The sequence below is a fragment of the Perognathus longimembris genome, chromosome 17, assembly GCF_023159225.1.
Source record: "Perognathus longimembris pacificus isolate PPM17 chromosome 17, ASM2315922v1, whole genome shotgun sequence".
NCBI lineage: Eukaryota > Metazoa > Chordata > Mammalia > Rodentia > Heteromyidae > Perognathus > Perognathus longimembris.
The window spans coordinates 13,710,255-13,722,561 of NC_063177.1; the positions used below are offsets into that span (position 1 = coordinate 13,710,255).

The 12,307-nt window shown below is 45.7% G+C and overlaps 1 protein-coding gene across 1 annotated transcript in view; it reads left to right on the plus strand.

Moving 5' to 3' along the window:
- Positions 1–212: 212 nt before the first annotated feature.
- The window catches only part of Shmt1 (serine hydroxymethyltransferase 1), a 46,608-nt gene continuing 34,513 nt past the window's right edge, over positions 213–12,307 (plus strand). Inside the window, exon 1 of the mRNA XM_048366684.1 lies at positions 213–248. The gene's annotated coding sequence lies outside the window, so the exon portion shown is untranslated. The remainder of the gene's footprint in view (positions 249–12,307) is intronic.

The following is a 12,307-nucleotide window of genomic DNA, read 5'->3' on the forward strand; positions in this document are numbered from 1 at the left end:
CCTCGGATACACGAGGCCCTAGGTTCGATTCCCCAGCACCACATATACAGAAAACGGCCAGAAGCGGCGCTGTGGCTCAAGTGGCAGAGTGCTAGCCTTGAGCGGGAAGAAGCCAGGGACAGTGCTCAGGCCCTGAGTCCAAGGCCCAGGACTGGCCAAAAAAAAAAAAAAGAGGATCCAGTCCCGCTCAAGATAGGAGACAGCTTTACCAGGTGGAAGGACCAACCATTTGGAGGTCAAAGTCAAAAGGGAGTTTAGCCAGAGAGGAGGAGAGAAGGGGTGGGACAAAGAGAAGGGCAGGTTCTCAGGCATTAGCAAAACCACTGTTAATGAAAACATTGACCCTCAACTCAGTTTGTTACATCATGTAACTCATTTGTTACATCATGTAACTCATTTGTTACATCATGTAACTCATTTGTTACATCATGGTTTATGACCCCCTAGGACCCTTTTGGGCTCAACTGGAGGTTTCTGCCACAAGATACTGGGGCCAGGGCTACAGACCAGCTGAGGCCCATCTAGGGTACATCTCCAAGTTGAGACACGTGGTTAATAGGATTCTGTTAGGACCAGAGGGTCTAATTCCTTCTATGACCCTCTCTGTCCTAATGATACCAAAAAAACTGCTACGGGGGCTGGGGATATGGCCTAGTGGCAAGAGAGCATGCCTCGTATACATGAGGCCCTGGGTTCGATTCCCCAGCACCACATATACAGAAAAACGGCCAGAAGTGGCGCTGTGGCTCAAGCAGCAGAGTGCTAGCCTTGAGCAAAAAGAAGCCTGGGACAGTGCTCAGGCCCTGAGTCCAAGGACCAGGACTGGCCAAAAAAAAAAAAAAAAAAAAAAACTGCTACGCCTGGATCAGATCCTTTGTTTCTGTGGTCTCAAGAATGAGTCCAGGGACACAGAGGAATAAAACAGAAAAGATTTATTAAAGACAAAGGTAAGCCAGGCAGTGGTAGCTCACACCTGTAATCCTAGCTACTCAGGAGGCAGAGATCAGCCTGGGCAATAAAGTCTATGAGACTACCAAAAAAAAGCCAGAAGGGGAGCTGTAGCTCAAATGGTAGAACACATTTAGCAAAAGAACCTCAAAGACAGTACCCTGGCCCCAAGTTCAAGCCCCAAGACCAACACAAAGGAAGGAAGGAAAGAAGGAAGGAAGGAAGGAAGGAAGGAAGGAAGGAAGGAAGGAAGGAAGGAAGGAAGGAAGGAAGGGAAAGGAAAGGAATAAGGTGTCTCTAGGAGAATGCATTGTGACTCTCAAAATCATTGGACAGCCTGTGGGGCTATAGCAGTTCCCAGACCAATCAGAGGTTCCAAGCAGCCTGAATAAGCTCTCCATGTATTCTTTAGACCCTCTGATTAGGTACCCATTTAGGTACAAGCTGCCTGCTGTTTGCAGTCCAGTCTTCCAGGGTAATGGGCCATGCTGTGCTGTCCAGAGTCCTCACATGCAACTGTTCGAGACCATGGTGACACAATATCTAGGGGCCTGCATACAGGACTGCTCAAGGCCATGGTGGAGGCTACAGAACCTCTATGAGGGACCTTTGTCCTGGATGCCTAGTTGGGCTTTTTTTCTGTTCTCATAAGCTTCATGAGCCTCTCCTTAGGGCATCTCATACTGTCTACAGACTCAGAGGTTCTGCCTCTTGATGGAAGTTGAGGTAACTTTACTTCTGGTTTCAGGAACATGCTCTATAGGATTGTTTGTGGAACATTACTTCAGAAAAACAAATTTGAGGAAGATTCTTTAAGCTAAGCATCAGTGAGTGACTCACACTGGTAATCCTAGCTACTTAGGATGAGCTCTGAGGATCAGGGTTCAAAGCAAGCCCAAGCAGGAAAGTCTGTGAGAATCCTATCCAGTTAACCACCCAAAAGCTGGAAGTGGAGCTGTGGCTAAAGTGGTAGAAACTTGAGGGGGAGGGGGGGAGTATTATGCCTAGATTTCGGGTCCCCAAAGACCACCAAGGAGCCGAGTCTGATACAAATGCATGAGAGTCTTTATTGCAAGCTCGAGCCTGGACTCTCAACTGTCACTGACACAGCGCATCTGGATTGAGAGCCCCGACCCTCAGATAGGCAGGGTTTTTATTGTGGTTACAACAGGGGCAGGGTATTTCCAGCTTGGCAGATACTTGATTGGATGGCATTTAGCAAGCAAGTCTTGTCCTATTTCTATTGCTTATCTACCCTTTCAGTTATCTGTTTTGGCTTTGATATCAGGAACTGGCCTCCATATCAAGAACTGACAACAGGTAGTCACGTAGCACTGATGCAGGGGGTTAATGCAGGGGGTAGAGCAAGTCACAAATGGGTTAAGCAAGTCGTTTACAGAAGCAGAATTTTGTGGTCAGACTGACCTAGTACCAACTTTATTTTAACAACTGCCACCATATTTTCCCATTACCACTAAGCAAGCTTGAGCGGACTAAAACAATCCAGTACTCAATCATAAGTAAACCAACTCAGCAGTTACCATGGCATTTCTACTACTATTGTGGTTATTTCTATAGTCTATGACTATGATCATTTTTTTTACTGTCCATTACCATGGTTGCTACCTAGGTACATAGGGGAACAAGGGCTCCCTATATTTTTAAATGTCAAACTACAAGAAACTAGTCTCATGGGTGGGGGTGCAGCCCTCCAGCATGGAGTCATCACCAGGGTTTAGAAGCTGTTATAATTTTAACACTGAAACTCATATTTAGTCACTCAGGTTCTCAGGTTAGCCCTTACAGGAGCTCAAGGACAGAGGTCAGACCCTGTGTTCAAACCCCAGTGCCAGCACAAACAGACTATTTTTTTTTAATTTTAGAAAAACAACTTTATAGCAGGGTGCTGGTGGGTCATGCCTGTAATCCTAGCTACTTAGGAGGCTGAGATCTGAGAATCATAGATCAAAGCCAACCTGGGCAGGAAAGTCCATGAGACTCTTATCTCCAATTAACTACAAGAAAATGAGAAGTGATGCTGTGCTCCTCAAGGTAGGAGAGCACTAGCCTTGAGTAAAAGATCTAGGGACAGCGCCCATGCCCTGAGCACCACAAATGGGGGGAAAAAAAACCCATGATTTTGGGTCTCAGGATACCAAATGAGAATGTCTGCCTCCTACTTTTCCAGGCTGTTCTTCTGCTAACAAATTCTCTTCTGAGACATTTAACTCCTTTATTCTTGGTGATTTCAGTATGAAGGTAATTGTTCCTAATAAGTAAAGACACTGGTCAGGAATCTGTACTAGAAGACTGTAAGTCCCAAGCTACTAGCCTAAGACAAGTTTATTGATTCTCTTTGGCAGACCCAATCTGTTACACCCCCAGCACAATTACCATTTAGAGATAGGCCAGGCAGTTAATTTTTCATAAACCACAAAAGTCATCAATATTATAGTAGCATGCCTGTATTACATGTGATTAAACCTTCTGGTAAGAAAAAAGAGCAAAAGCTGATAGATCAATTATACAAGCAAATAAACTAACCAAAAGAACAGGACAAAGGTCTGGTGTGTGTGTGTGTGTGTGTGTGTGTGTGTGTGTGTGTGTGTGTGTGTGTGTGTGTTTCTGCAGGTACTAGGGCTTCAAGACCTCTCACTCTCCCTTGGTTTTTTTTTTTGGGGGGGGGGTTGTTTGTTTGTTTTTTGGCTCAAATCTGGTGCTCTACCACTTGAGCCACAACTTCATCTTTGGCTTTTTGCTGGTTAGTTGGAGATAAAAGTCTCATGGATTTTCCTGCCTGAGCTGGTTTTAAACCTCCATCCTCAGATCTCAGCCTCCTGAGCAGTTAGGATGACAGCATGAGCCATGGGTGTCCCGCTCTCACGGGCCTTCTTGACTGCAGGCTGGCTTCCCTTTCGTCAAAGGATTTCTCTTCAGTCCAGTGTGGCCTGATCACATTTATTTGATTACAATAGTGATCTCCTGGTGACACTTCCTTGGTGGCAGTGACCAGAACTCTTAATTCTGAAGGCTCTGGGAGATATTAACAGACCTCCCACTCAGCTCTGCTTTGCTTTGCTTTTCAACAATGTCTCTTCACAAGGTGACAATTAGAGTTAAGAGGAGGTTAAACTGGGCACTGGTGGTTCATGCCTGTAATGTAGTTACTCAAAAGGCTGAGATCTGAGAATCACAGTTTGAAGTCAGCCCAGGCAGGAAAGTCGGTGAGACTCTTATCTCCAGTTAACCACCAAAAAACCAGAAGTGGCACTATAGCTCAAAGTGGTAGAAAGCTAGCCTTAAACAAAATGAGCCCAGAGTTCAAGACCCACAACTGATAAAAGGGAGGGGGGCATGATGTTTGTCTGCCCAAGAACTGAATGCATATTCACTTGTTAATGCATATTCACATATTAACGATGCATATTCACTTTTTCACATTATTGGTGGAAGAGATGTGACAACGAGATTTCACCATCCTGGCGAGTCTGGGGTCTCCTGAGGGAAACATCAGGATGGACAGAATCCCTGGGCCAGTATTACCCAAGAAGTTTATGTCACATAGCATGTCAGGTGCCAGTAACTCACGCCTGTAGTCCTAGCTACTCAAGAGACTGAGATCAGAGGATCATAGTTCAGAGCCAGCCTGGGCAGAAATAAAATTTTTGACTTGCCATCTTTAATTAACCAGTAAAACACTGAACTGGGGGCATTTTAGTTCAAATGGTAGAGCACCAGCCATGAGCAAGCAAACCGAGTGAGCAAGAAGCCCTGAGTTCAACCCCAGTATACACACACACACACACACACACACACACACACACACACACACACACCCCAAAAGCAAACAAACAAAAACAAGGAAAGTAGCTAAAATGTAACTCATTTAGTGGCTCCAACATGGGAAAGTTTGCTGTTCCGGTTCTTTTTTCTTGTCTAGTTTCAGGCTAGACATAAGTAAATCCCAGGACTTTTTGGCACAGGCTGCTCAGCACCAGAGCCACTCACGGCAGCATCCACACCCACTTGGACAGATCCACGTCATATCTGGGCTTCCCCAGCTGTCTGCTGATTAAATAAGTCAGTATGTTATTGGAAGCCCCTCGGGGCTTGAAGTCTTTCTGCGACTGGTCCTCCATATTCACGTCAGATGAGCTGTAGCTGGCCACAGATAGTTCTTTATCCATGTCTGATGGATGCCACTCCAGCCTCAGGAAGACAGCACAACTGAGAATGCCTGAAAAAGATGAGGAAAGCCACATAATCAGACGTAACCAGAGCCCTCTTCCTGTTACCTCCTTGTCACACAGTTGCACATGCACATGCACACACACACACATACATGTATACTGCACATCTATACTAATGGTTGCCATAAGAGAAGTCTAAGGCTGGGAATGTAGCTTAGCGGTGGAGTGCTTGCCTAGCATGCATGAAGCCCTGAGTTTGTTTCCTCGGTACCACATAAACGGAAAAGGTTGTGGCTCAAGTGGTAGGGTGCTAGCCTTGAGCAAAAGAAGCTCAGGGACAGTGCCCAGGCCCTGAGTTCAAGCTCCAGGACTGGCCAAGGAAGGAAATAAGGAAGGTAGGAAGGAAGGCGGGAGGGAGGGAGGGAGGGGGGAAGGAAGGGAGAAAAATAAAGGAGAGAGAAAGAAAGAAAGAAAGAGAGAGAGAGAGGGAGGGAGGGAGGGAGGGAGGGAGGGAGGGAGGAAGGAAGGAAGGAAGGAAGGAAGGAAGGAAGGAAGGAAGGAAGGAAGGAAGGAAGGAAGGAAGGAAGGGAGGAAGGAAAGAGAAAGATGTGATAAGTAGTGGCTACCCAGCCTTTCATACCATGCTATACACTGGTCTGTGTCTGGAATCCCTCTTCTGTTCCCATGACCCCTTTGCAATGTTTAGCAATCCGGTAATGCTTAGCAATTGGTAACTGCCTGCTCCTTTGGCCATAGTCCCCTTCATTCCAAGTTTGGTAAAGATAGCACCTTTAGTCCAGGCCAGCCTGGGTATAGAGCAAGAACTTATCTTGAAAATATCTATTGCATGCAGCCAGGGACCAGTGGTTAACACCTGTAATCCTAGCTATTCAGGAAGCTAAACCCTGGAGGAAAGCAGTTCAAAGTCATCCTGCAAAGTAAAATCTGTGAGACATGAGACTGCATTTCCAATTAGCCAGAAAAATGCTGGACTGGCAGTGATAGAGCCACTTGAGTGGTAAGCAGGAAAGTTAAGGCTCTGAGTTCAAGCCCTGGTACTGGCATGGAAAGAAAGAAAGAAGGGAGGGAGGGAGGGGGGAGGGAGGGAGGGGAGGGAGGGAGAGGAGGGAATAAGAGAGAAGGAAGAACCAATACAAAAATGGCTAGTAGAAGTGTGGCTCAATTGGCAGAATGTGAGGCCCTGATTTCAATTCTCATATTGGAGAAAGAAAAGCAGAGTTAAAGAGAAAACACCACATGGATCTCAGGAAAGGGTTCCATGTCAGGGACTCTGTGTGTCTAATTTGCTTAATAAATACTGAGAGAGAAAAGATCAAGCTCCAGGATAGTACAGAAGAGAAGGGCAACAAGCAATGTTGAGGGCAGCTGTGTCCTGAGTGGGCAGAACTGGATACCAACAAGGAACGTACAGTCCAGACCAGCTCAAGCCACCCCCATGCGCACCTCCACATAAGCCTGTCATCGTCTGCCACCCACCGCCACAGGTAGTGCTCACAACTCTCCCCCAAAAAGCTTTGAGCAGCGTTTTGAGTCTGACACAGGGCCAAGACTAGAGGCAACTGTCCATGGTGTTCTCAAGGTTTGGGTCCCAAGAGAGATGGAGAGACTTGGCCATAGTGACACAGAGCTAGGATAGGAAATGAGAACGCCAGTGTCTCCAGCCAGGGCTCCTACCCACTTGTCTATAGAGTATCTCTCTAGCACTTGGAATGTGTAACGCTCCACTCCCTCCCCCAGTACCCAGCAGGGTTGAGACTCATCCGGCAGATAAGTTTGGTGAGGACAGAAAAAGAGGTCATATTTTCTAGTTAAGTCAGGCTGTATAACCTCTCAAACCACTGTGGTTTCTCTGGAAGAAAGCTGTTGAAGGCACAAGGAGTAAGAGGCAATGTTGCCTGTCGCTGGGTCTAACTATGCTTCTCTGCGTCCTAGACCCTGATTGGTTTACTCCTGAGGGCGTGGTGATGATGTACAATGGCTCTCAGAACCTTGGAATCACAGAACCTAGGTAAGATCCAAAGACCAGTCCCCACCTCCTTTTTGCCCCTTCCCACTTCCTGGTTCAGTACCTGAGTGAGGTACGCAGAAGGTCTGATGAGAAGTAACAGAGAATATACCCAGGCGTGCCAGCTGTCCTGTGGCTAGAGTGGTGGATGAGATGTTCAGTTAGCTTGGCCTCAGAGCTCCCCCCCCCCCCCCCGCTTGTCACTAATCTCTTTTATGGTCCTGGTCTCAATCCAAGAAAGGCAAAAAGTGTCATTCCTCAGGCCCTCTCTGTCAAGCACTTGGGAGGGGCTGAGGGCCTTCTCACCACTTTCTGTATTGGTCCTCCAGACTCTAAATGGACATAAAGGTCAGGTACATGGTTAGACTGAGACTGACACAGGCAAGGGAAGGAAGTGTCCAGAAGGCCCATGATGACAAGGACTGACCTCCAACACAGCAGATGGGAATGGCTAGTCCAGAAGAGCTGATCTGGCCATGTTCTTTCTAGCTTAGCACCTGCTGCTCTCCAGTCCTTCCCTGTGCTGCTCTGCCCTGTGATCCCACTCATCTCTCATGCAATATACACACAGCCCTGTGCACAGGGCTTACAGTAGCTGTCATTCCTTCCTATAAAAGCCCTCTTGCCAAGTCCTCATCAATCTACCAAAAAGATTCTGCCTTACCTGGCACAGGCAGTCAACAAAACCAAGGGATAGTGCAAGTTCCCCAAGCAAAGATATTTCTGGAGATTTCCCAGTGAAGGGTCCTATTTCAGCACTTCCCTATATACTTACTGCATCATCAATATATCTTGCTAGATGCTGAGGTATATCTAAACAGAAGGATCTTGCTGGGTACTGATGTTTCATGCCTGTAATCTTAGATACTCAGGATCTGAGGATCACTGTTTGAAACCAGAATAAGCAGATAAATCTGTGAGACTCATATCCAATTTACTACCAAAAATCTAGAAGTGGAGCTGTGGCTCAAGTGGTAGAATACCAGCCTTGAGCAAATAAGCTAAGGGACAGCACCCAGGCCCTGAATTCAAGCCCCAATACTGGCACACAAAAAAATCTACTAAGCAATCAAGTAGAAAACTGGTGATAAATTGAAAGAATAATGATTAAAAAAACAGTGGGAATATAAACATAAAAATTAAGACAATAGTTAATTTACTAGTAAATAGGAAGGTATTACCATAGATAAAATGGCAATGTAAAAGAAACAGTTGCATAGAATTATGAGCTATGAAAGAAAGTAGGTAGGGCTGGGTATGTGGCTTAGTGGTGGCATGCTTGCCTAGCATGCACGAAGCCCTGGATTCGATTCCTCATACCACATAAACAAAAAAAGCAGCAAATGGCTCTGTATCTTAAATGGTTTAAAAAACAAAGTGTAGGGCTGGGACTTTGGCCTAGAGGCTGAGTGCTTGTCTCCTATACATGAAGCCCTAGGTTTGATTCCTCAGCAACACACACACACACACACACACACACACACACACACACACACAAAGCCAGAAGTGGAGCTGTGGCTCAAGTGGTAGAGTGCTAGCCTTGAGCAAAAAGAAGCCAGGGACAGTGCTCAGGCTCTGAGTTCAAGCCCCAGGACTGGTAAATATCTATATCTACCTATCTCTCTAACTATATCTATATATATGAAATGTTGATTAATTAAGCAAGTATTATACATACCTGTAATCTCATGTACTCTACCTGTCTAGGCAGAAGGATCAAGAATTTGAGGAGCTGGGTATATGGCCTAGTGGCAAGAGTGCTTGCCTCGTATACATGAAGCCCTAGGTTTGATTCCTCAGACCCACATATATAGAAAATGGCCAGAAGTGGCACTGTGGCTCAAGTGGCAGAGTGCTAGCCTTGAGCAAAAAGGAAGCCAGGGACAGTGCTCAGGCCCTGAGTCCAAGGCCCAGGACTGGCAAAAAAAAAAAAAAAGAAAAAAGAAAAAGAAAATAAAATAACAAACAATCCCATATGTGGTAGGAAGAAAAGATCTAAGGTGAAAACAAGCATACACATAACCACAATCCACAGTGGGCTAGAGACTAAGAAATAATTTCCAGCTCTTCCCAGATAGGTTGAAGGCCAGGAAATTGGCCTTCTGTGAAGTTTGAGTGATAGAGAACCATCACCATGTCAAGGAGTCATAAGAGAACTTAGAACAAGGATCTATGTAGTGTTATTGCTCATCCAAGTATGTAATATTATTAGTTATCCAGGGGGTGTCCCACCTGATTTTCAAAATCAGAAATACCAAGAAGCAGAGATTGAGTCCTGAGTATTTGCATATTGAGAGATGGGAATGGATGGAGGAAGTATTAACATGAGCAAGACTTGAATTACTCAGCTAGGATTTGAGGTATATGTGGAGTTTTTGCTTGCATACTTAAAGAGAGGGGACCGTCTTCCTGTCTATCATTTCAGACACTCTGATGCTGAGGTTTGAAGACAAGGCTATGACCACATTTCCTGTGGCTTTTCTGTTCTAGATTATAGGTTACCCACTGGCATATTTCATCAGGGAAAAAGGTCTCCAGCTTGTGGAGAAGAAAAGGAGCATCTCAGCGCACTCAGATCTGTATGAGCAACCAGGCAAGGAGCACACTGGGTAGTGAGACTCAAGGACAAGCTAGAATTTTCCCCTGATGCTGTCCTGAACAGAAATTGCCTAGATAAGAACAGAGTGTGGGTAGAGAAGGGGGCATGCAATAAAGGGGATGAGATTGAGAATACAATGTAAATATGTGTGATGTAACAACACTCCTTCCCTTGTATAATTGATATAAGCTAATTTAAAAGAATAGTTGGGTAGTGGCTCAGACCTGTAATCCTAGCTACTCAGGAGGCTGAGATCTGAGGATCACGGTTCAAAGCCAGCCTGGTCAGGAAAGTCTGTGAGACTCTTATTTCCAATGAACCAGAAGTGGCACTGTGGCTCAAAGTGGTGGAGCACTAGTCTTTAGCAAAAAAACAAACAAACAAAAAACTCAGGGACAGCACCCAGGCCCTGAGTTCAAGCCCCATGACCAACAACAACAACAAAAAAAAATAGAGGACCTAGGAACCTGTGGTTCACAGGCTCGTGATTAGCATGGTCACCAAGTGGTCCCTGACTTAGGACATATTCCAGCTCCTCCCTCACCCCACAGCCCCACATGTCCTGACTACTCCTTTATGACCAAGGGGATGCAGCAGCAACTGAAGGTGACCACTGCTCAGGCTTCTGAACTTAGGTCAGTGCACTTTGGGAGAGGAATCATGAAATGAAACAGGAAGCTGAGATCTGAGGTTCTGGGTTCAAAGCCAGCGTGGGCAGGAAAGTGTGTGAGACTTCTATCCCCACTTAACTAGCAAAATCCATATGAAAAGGTGTCACTCAAGTGGTAGAGCATCAGCTTTAAGCAAAAGCAGCCAAACGAGAAGACCAAGTCCTGAGTTCAAGCCCCAGTACCAACACACACACACACACACACACACACACACACACACACACACTAATGAAATGAACATCTCTAAGCCTCTCTGGACAGGAGGCTGGCTGGGAATTGGGTGTTCTCTGTAGAGAGTGACTCCTGGGTGTAATTCCAGTTTGTACTGTGAAGAATTTAAAATGCTGGCTTGACTCCTTTGTCCTACCCTTTGCATGAGTTCTTCCTGAAATCCTGTTGTCAGCTCAGGAATGGGATTCTTTGGGGGAAGGACAGCATTTTTCTGTGATGAGAAGCTCAAAGCAGGGAGGAACATGGACTGAGCAAATATGCTTAATTGGTGTGCTGGGGATCAAACCCAGGGGCTCACACATGCTAGGCAAGCTCCATACCACTGAGCTACACCTATCAAATGTTCAGGCTAGGGAAATGTATATGAGGACACAATCCTCTACTCTATAGAATAGGAAAAAAGCATCTCCTGTGGCTATCATAAAACCTTTGAAACCAAGCACTGATAAAGAGTAGAAATTTATTTGGGTCCTATTTCTGGAACCTGGGAAGTCCCAGAACCTGGTGGTGCCTCTGGTGGGGGCCTCCTGCTTCATCATAACATGGTAGCAGGCATCCCATGGAAACTCCTTTCACAAAGCCATTAATGCCACCTTGGAGGCCCCACCCTCATGACATCATTGAATACTAATTACTGCCTCACGGTACCACCTCTAAATATGAATCACATATAAATTTGAGGAGTAACTTTCCAGCACATGAACTTTTTGGGTTCACATTTGAAGACAAGGACTTCCTAGGTATGTCATTTTCTAAGCAGATGTCACCACGGGCAGTTCTGATGGGGTGATAAGCTAGAATAGGCATAAAAGAAGAAGAAAAATCCCCACCAGAGCCTGATGGAGTGAACCTTACAATGTGTATTTTGCTGTCACCTATTTTGTGTGTGTGTGTGTGTGTGTGTGTGTTTGTGTGTAGTTGATTCAAGTGTAGGTGAAGCAGCCCTCTCTCTCTGTACAACTGTGTGCTTTAAGTGGTAGGATTTTTTGGTAGTACTGGGATTTGAACTCAAGGTTCTCTATTACATCAGCCACTCCTCCATCCCTGTTTTGATTTTTTTGTCTTTTGGTTGGTCATAGGGATTGAATGCAGGACCTAGGCACTGTACCTGACCTCTTCTGCTCAAGACTAGTGTTCTACTGCTTGGAGCCACAGCTCCCGTTCCAGTTCTTAGGTGGTTAATTGGAGATAAAAGTCTCACAAACTTTCCTGCCCGGGATGGCTTAGAACCATGATCCTCAGATCTCAGCCTCCTGAGTAGCTAGGATTCAAGCATGAGCTACCAGTGCCTGACTGCTCTGATTGATTTTGAGATACTATATCTTGCTTTATACCTGGGCTGGCCTGGACTACTATTTATGCTTCCCCTTGTAGCTAATGTGACAACCGGGTATGTACAATCATACCCAGATTTTGTTGTTGTTGTTGTTAAGATGGGGCTCTTGGGCTGGGAATATGGCCTAGTGGTAAAATGCTTGCCTTGTATACATGAAGCCCTGGGTTCGATTCCTCAGCACCACATGTATAGAAAAAGCCGGAAATGGTGTTGTGGCTCAAGTGGTAGAGTGCTAGCCTTGAGCAAAAAGAAGCCAGGGACAGTGCTCAGGCCCTGAGTTCAAGGCCCAGTCCTGGCAAAAACAAA